The sequence below is a fragment of the Macaca fascicularis genome, chromosome 17 (assembly GCF_037993035.2).
Source record: "Macaca fascicularis isolate 582-1 chromosome 17, T2T-MFA8v1.1".
Taxonomy (NCBI): Eukaryota; Metazoa; Chordata; class Mammalia; order Primates; family Cercopithecidae; genus Macaca; species Macaca fascicularis.
Window position 1 is genome coordinate 99068548 of NC_088391.1, and position 8337 is coordinate 99076884.

Sequence of the window (8337 nt, forward strand, 5' to 3'; positions counted from 1 at the left end):
TGTGGGATTTTCTATGTGTAGATTCATATTGTCTGCAAAGAGAGATCGTTTGGCTTTCTCTCTTCCTATTGGATGTGATTTATTTCTTTCTCTTGCCTGATTGCTCTGGCTAGCACTTCCAGTACTACACTGAATAGGAGTGGCAAGAGTGGGCGTCCTTGTCTTGTTCTAGTTCTCAAGGGAATTGCTTCCAACCTTTGGCTGTTCAGTATGATGTTGGCTCTGGGTTTGTCATAGATCAATCTTATTATTTTGAGTATCTTTCTTCAATGCCTAAATTGTTCAGGGTTTTTAACAGGAAAGGATATTGAATTTTATCAAAGACCTTTTCTACATCTATCGAGATGATCATGTGATTTGTATTGTTAATTCTATTTATGTTGTGAATCTAATTTATTAATTTGCATATGTCAAACCAACCTTGCATCCCAGGGATAAAGCCTACTTGATCATGGTTCATTAAATTTTTTGATGTGGCGCTGGATTCAGTTTGCTAGGCTTTTGGTTGAGGATTTTTATCAACTAAGATTCCCATCAACAGTGAACTGGATACGGATGTGGTGCATATACACCACAAATCATGTCCTTTGCAGCAGCATGGATGTGCTGGAGGCCGTTATCCTAAGCAAGTTAATGGAAGAACAGAAAAACAAGTACCATTATGTTCTCACTTATAAGTGGCAGCTAAATATTGAATTCACAAGTTTGCAAATATGAGAACAAGAGATACTGGGGACTGCTTGACAGGAGAGGGTGGGAGGGAGGAATGATTGGAAGGCTATCTATAAGGTACTATGCTCACTATCTTGGTGATGGAATCATTTGCACACTAAGCCTCAGCAACATGCAATTTACCCATGTAACAAACCTGCATATGTACCCCTGAACATAAAATAAAAGTAGAAAAAATAAAATTTAGAAATTCTTAATAAATAAAAAAGGAAGTGAGTAGAAGTGTAAAAAAAAAAGAGAACTGATGTAATAAAAGGAAGAAGCGAGAACCCACATGCTATTTGTGTAAGATGGCTATGTTGTCTAGGAGACAATGAAGTTTGGTAAGTTATTTTATTTAAAACAAAGATACTCTAGCAAACTGGTTAGGTTATCAAGTTCTTTCCTAATATCCAAAAAAGTAATATTGATGGTTTTATGAGGTTCTATGAGTTTTAACACATATGTAGATTTGTGTGAAAACCACAATAAGGATACAGAACAGTTCCATCACCCCCTAAAACTTATTGATACTTCTCCTTTGCAGACAAACATGGTGAAAGCCCATCTCTACTAAAAATACAAAAAAATTGGCTGGGTGTGGTGGCAGGCGCCTGTAACCCCAGCTACTCAGGAGGCTGAGGCAGGAGAATCGCTTGAACCCAGGAGGTGGAGGCTGAAGTGAGCCGAGATTGTGCCACTGCACTCCAGCCTGGGTGATAGAGTGAAACTCCATCTCAAAATAAATATAAATCAATCAATAAATAAATAACTGGGCATGTGATGTGCTGGCTTACACCTGAAGCCAGCACAGCAGTGGGTCTCACCCAAGGCCTCTGGCAAGTACTATCTGGCTACTGTTTATTTTTATTCAAGGCCCAAGGGTTCTTTAGTCAGCAGGTGATAAAGCCTACCAGTACTGGATCCTTCCCTTCAAGGCAGCAGGTTCACTTTGGGACCAGGGTGTGTCTAGAAATGTCACCCAGGGGCTAGGACCTGAAATGGGGACCATGGGACTCTGCCTGGTGCCCTATTCTGCTGTGGCTGAGCTGGTATCCCAGCTGTAAGGCAAAGGCCCCTTTATTCTCCCCTGACCTCCCCTCAAGCAGGGGGAAAGCATCTCTCCTGGAGCTGCAAGCTGTGCTGTCTGGGGTTGGGGGATGGATGATGCAAGCCAGATAGTACTTGCCACAGGCCTTTGGTAAGACCCAGTGGTGTGTTGGCTTCAAGTATAACCCAGCGCATGCCTGGTTTTGGCCGCTATTGAGAGAGACTCCTTCTGCTTGAAGAAAGAGGAGAGAACAATAAAGGGGGCTTTGTCTTGCAAAATGCTTGGCTACCCTGGCTGGCATCTCACTAGGTTGCATATACCCCCAAGTCCACTGGCTCTGAGCCCAGCACAGCACTAGGACTTGCCTAGGAATTGCAGTTTTTGTAGCCTAAACTGCCTTTTGTTTATTTAGTACCTCAGAGTACTTTAGCCTGTGGGGGTAGTGCTATCTGGAACTCAGGTTCAGACTGCTGGGACGGGCGATTCCCCAATGACTAGGGCGGGTCTAAATCCTCCCTCCGTCGGCACTAGCGGAATTCTGTCCTGACTCGCCTTCCACTGTGACAGGCAGTACTGAGTTCCGATGCAAAGTCCCACAATCACTGTGCTGTCCCTTCCCTAACTACATAGATTCTCTCTCCATGCCATGTGGCTACTACCAGGGGTTGGGAGAGGAGAGGTGTTGATAAGTCAAAATTGTCTTTTCTTTCCTACCCTCTTCAGTGCCTCTTGCTTTGCAGTGATGTTAAAATGAGGCACTATGATTGCTCACCTGATGTTTGATGCCTCTGAGCATGCTTTCTTGCATGGAGAGCTGGTCAATTTGATGTTCCTGCAAGAGGGACAATCGCTGGAGGGTGTTATTCAGCGATCTTGCTCCACCTCTTCTTATAATTTCAGCTATCACTTACCTAATGTCTAGAACTATTGAGCCTTTTTGCACGTGTTTATATATTCTTTGGAAAAGTGCCTGTTCATATCTTTTCTAATTTTTACTGGATTGTTTGTTTTCTTACTCCTGACATTAGCAAGTTCTTTCCATACTCTAAATAAAGTCATTTGCTACATTTGCAATTTGCAAATATTTTCTCCTTATCCATAGCTTGTATTTTCATTCATTTAATCACGTCTTTCAGAAGCAAGTATTTTCAATTTCGATAAAGTTTTATTTTTTCTTTTATCTATTAGGGTTTTGGTGTTATATTTAAGAATTCTTTGCCTAACACAAAGTCATGAAGTTTTTCTCTATGTGTTCCTTTAAAAAATCAGTTTTACCTTTTTAATTATTTCTATTATATATTTTGAGTTAATTTTTTGTATAAGGTGTGAGGTTTATATTGAGGTTCATTTTGTTTGTTTGCACATAGATGTCCAATTGTTCTATTGCCATTTGTTGAAAAGATTATCCTTCCTCCATTGAATCTCCTGAATCTCTCTTTTGTTGCATTGATCTATGTGCCTGTTCCTTCACCAATACCATAGTCTTACTTATTGTAGCTTATAACGATGGTTATAATTGAGTAGTGTGAGTCTTCTATTTTCTTCCTTTTTGCTCAAATTGTTTTGGCTATCACAGTTGCTTTTTATTTTTTTTTTAAAATTTTAGAATCAATTTATCCACACTTATAAACCAACTCAAGAGCTCAGCTCTTCATTTGTGCTTTGATCTGCAATGACCTTTTCTCAATGACAACTATCTTATTATCCCAAAGTTCCAAATGGATACTCCAGTTTAAATCACAGCCTTTCTTTGGGCTGCCAATATCTTGTATTGAGAAATATCTAATATTTATCTAGAAATATCCTACTGACTAACATCTAGTACGTTCTATCTGAGAGGGGAGGCCTTCTCCAAAAGTGATTCAGTATTTGGCACCCAGGTGTCTAAGTGGCTTTTCAACCTGAGCTTTGCTTGTTTCCTAAAAGGTTTAGAGAGTAGTTGAAACTTATTTTTTTTAACTTTTATGTTCAGGGCTACATGTGCAGGTTTGTTATATTGGTAAACTTGTGTCATGGGGGATTGTTGTACAGATTACTTTGTCAGCCAGGTACTAAGACTAGTACCCAATAGTTATTTTTTTCTGATCCTCTCCCACATTCCACCCTTCACCCTCCAATAGGGCCAGGGTGTGTTGTTCTCCTCTATGTGTCCGCGTGTCCTCATTGTTTAGCTCCCACTTATAAGCAAGAACATACAGTAATTAGTTTGCTAAGAATAATGGTCTCCAGCTTGATCCATGTTCCCGCAAAGGACATGACTTTATTCTTTTTTATGGCTGCATAGTATTCCATGGTATATATGTACCATGTTTTTTTTCACCCAATCTGCCACTGATGGACATTTAGGTTGATTCCGTGTCTTTGGTATTGTGAATAGTGCTGAAATAAACATACACATGCATGTATCTTCATGGTAGAATGATTTATATTCCATTGGGTATATACCCAGTAATGGAATTGCTGGGTCAAATAGTAGTCCTGCTTTTAGCTCTTTGAGGAATGTCCACTGTAAATGGTTGAACTAATTTACACTCCCACCAACACTGTATCAGCATTCCCTTTTTCTGCAACCTTGCCAGCGTTGGTTATTTTTTGACTTTTTAACAATAGTCATTTTGACTGGTGTGAGATGATATCTAATTATAGTTTTTATTTGCATTTCTTAAATGATCTGTGATACTGTGCTTTTTAATATGCTTGTTGGATGCATTCATGTCTTCTTTTGAAAAGTGTTCATGTCCTTTGCCTACTTTAAATGTTTTTTTTTTTTCTTGTAAATTTCCTTAAGTTTCTTGTAGATACTGGATACCAGATCTTTGTCAGATGCATAGTTTGCAAATATTTTATCCCATTCTGTAGGTTGTCTGTTTACTCTGTTGATGGTGTCTTTTGTTGTGCAGGAGATTTATAGTTCAATTAGGTTCTACTTGCCAATTTTTGTTTCCATCACAATTGTTTTTGGAGTGTTTGTCATGAAATCTTTGTGAGGTCCTATGTCCAGACTAGTATTTCCTTGGTTTTCCATTAGAGTTTTAATAGTTTTAGGTTTTATATTTAAGTCTTTCATCCATCTTGATTTGCTTTTTGAATACGGTGAAAAAAGAGGTCCAGTTTCAATCTTCTGCATATGACTAGCCAGTTATTCCAGCACCGTTCATTGAATAGGGAGTGCTTTACCCATTTTTTGTTATTGCCAGCTTTCAAGATCAGATGGTTGTAGGTCTGTGACCTTATATCTGGGCTCTCTATTCTGTTCCTTTGGTCTATGTGTCTGTTTTTGTCCTAGAACCATGCTGTTTTGGTTACTGTAGTCCTGCAGTGGAGTTTAAATTCGGGTAACATAATGTCTCCAGCTTTATTATGTTTACTTAGGATTGCCTTGGCTATTTGGGCTCTGTTTTGGTTCTATATGAATTTTAAAATAGGTTTTTCTAGTTCTGTGAAGAATGTCATTGGTCATTTGATAGGAATTGCATTGAATCTGTAAATTGCTTTGGGCAATATGGCCATTTTAATGCTATTGATTCTTAAAAATGACAAAGAGGATATTACCACTGACCCCACAGAAATACAAATAGCCATCAGACACTACTATGAACACCTCTATGCACACAAACTACAGAACCTAGAAGAAATGAATAAATTCCTCAATACATAAACCCTCCCAAGACTGAACTTAATTCCCAAGAAGAAATTAATTCCCTAAAAAGACCAATAATGCACCCTAAAATTAAATCAGTAGTAAATAGCCTACCAGCTAAAAAAAAAAAAAAAGCCAAGGACCAGGTAGATTCACAGCCAGATTCTTCCAGATGTACAAAGAAGAGCTAGTACCATTTCTACTGAAACTGCTCCCCCAAAATTGAGGGGGAAGATTCTTTCCCAACGCTTTCTATGAGGCCAGCATCATCCTGGTATCAAAACCTGGCAGAGACACAACAAATAAAAAGAAAACTTCAGGCCAATATTTGTGATGGACATTAATAAAAAAATTCCTCAACAAAATACTTGCAAACTGAATCCAGCCAGCACATCAACAACCTAATCCACCATGATCAAGTAGTCTTTATCCTTGGGAAGCAAGATTGGTTCAACATATGCAAATCAATACATATGATGCATCACACAAACAGAACTAAAGACAAAACTACATGATTATCTCAATAGATGTGGAAAAGACTTTCAATAAAATTCAAAATTCCTTCATGGTAATAACTCTCAATAAACTAGGTATTGAAGGAACATACTTCAAAATTATAAGCGCCATCTATGACAAACCTGCAGACAACATCATACTGAATGAGCAAAATCTGGAAGCATTTGCGCAGCACAAGACAAGGGTGTCCTCTGTCACCACTCATATTCAACGTACTATTGGAAGTTCGGGCCAGGCCAATCAGGCAAGAGAAAGAAATAAAGGCATCTAATTAGGAACTGAAGAAGTGAAACTACTCCTGTTTGCTGATGACATGATTCTGTATCTAGAAAACCCCACTGTCTTATCCCCAAAGCTCCTTCAGCCAGTAAACAACGTCAGCAAAGTTTCAGGATACAAAATCAATATACAAACATCACTAGCATTTCTATACACCAAGAACAGCCAAGCCTAGAGCCAAATCAGAAGCGCAATCCCATTCACAACTGCCACAAAAAGAATAAAATACCTAAGAATACAGCTAAGTAGGAAGTTGAAAGATATCTGCAATGAGAATTACAAAGCACTGCTTAAAGAAATCAGAGATGACACAAACAATGGTTGAAACTATTAATATAAATCACGGCTTAATTTTACTATGAATTTTAGTTATCCGGGTATCAATGTCAATTTTAGTTTTTTTTTTCTTTTCTTTTCTTTTTTTTTTGAGACAGAGTTTCACTCTGTTAACCAGGCTAGAGTGCAGTGGCGGGATGTCAGCTCACTGCAACCTCTGCCTCCTGGGTTCAAGCGATTCTCCTGTCTCAGCCTCCCAAGTAGCTGGGACTACAGGCATGAGCCACCACACTCGGCTAGTCTTTTGTATTTTTAGTAGAGATGGGGTTTCGCCATGTTGACCAGGCTGGTCTCAAACTCCCGACCTCAGGTGATCCACCAAACTCAGCCTCCCAAAATGCTGGGATTACAGGCATGAGCCAGCCTGCACCAGCCTATTTTAGTAACTTTAAAGAATAATTGTTTAACTAGTGATTTTATTAAGTCTGAAGAATCAGTGTTGAGGATTTTTGTTTTTGTTGTTTTTCTAAGTAGCTTTTATAGTCACACTTGAAATATAACAAACGGATATTTTGACCCGGAATTCCAAGCTTGTGGATGTAGGAGATAGTATGTCGACAATCAGTTCGACTTTATTTAAACCAGCAAAATGTGATATCTGTGTTTTTGAAGTTCAGTTTTGTTTATTTTTTGTTTATGCTTCTATGGGGATTAGCTCATGACGATTACTTGTTGATGAGTTAAGCATCCCCTCACCTCCTATTCTAACATTAATCACATATGCATTAAGGAAAAAACTACCAACGTGATAACCAAATTTTGTAAATACTTCATATTCACACTCTCTCTCTCTCTCTTTTTTTTTTTTTTTTTTTGAGGCAGAGTCTCGCTCTGTGGCCCAGGCTGGAGTGTGGTGGCGCCATCTCGGCTCACAGCAAGCTCCGCCTTCCGGGTTCCCGCCATTCTCCTGCCTCCGCCTCCCGAGTAGCTGGGACTACGGGTGCATGTCAACACACCCAGCTAATGTGCTTTTTTTTGTTTTTGTTTTTTGTTTTTGGTAGAAATGGGGTTTCACCGTGTTAGCCACGACAGTCTCAATCTCCTGACCTCGTGATCCGCCCGCCTCAGCCTCCCAAAATGCTGGGCTTACAGGCGTGAGCCACCGCGCCCGGCCCAGATTCACACACTCTGAAGTTGGCTTGGGAACAATTTGACCTTCATTTTCAGGTAACCAGATTAGTGTGCTGTATTGTAGTACGATCTAGGACCAGGTATTTCTGAGAAGCGCCACTTACTAGAAAATTCCCGTGGATTATCTGGTTCTCCTCTGTTTCAAGCTTGGATACATAGTCATGTTTGCTTGAAAAGAAGCAAGGCCAACAGAGGAATCATTTATCTCTAGATTCCATCTGAAGCTCCTCCTGTTGGGGCTCCGGGCCTTGTGCCTCCTGGGCTGAGTTGCTAAGGCTATGAACAAAAGTGTCTTTTTATATTGCTGAACTGAATTGTTTCCGCAGCAATTACTTTAAAGGGAGGACAATTTCACTTCCAGGGAACTACAGGGGCTAGATGATATGAGTCAGAAAATTGGATGTAAAATGCACACAATTTTATTTTCCCAACGACCACATGCTCCTCTAAAATTTTCTCCCTTGGAATCTTTATTGTCTAATTTGCTAAGCGTATATCATGGGTATTTTAACTAAGTTATAGCCTATTAACTGACAATAGAAGAGTTTATATTTTAAGAATTTGAAAGATTTTACACAGTTTCATATAGGTTTGTAATTCAGTTAAATCAGGTTTTCTCAGCCGTGGCAGTACTGACATTTTGGGTGGATAATTCTTTGCTTTGGTTGGGGGC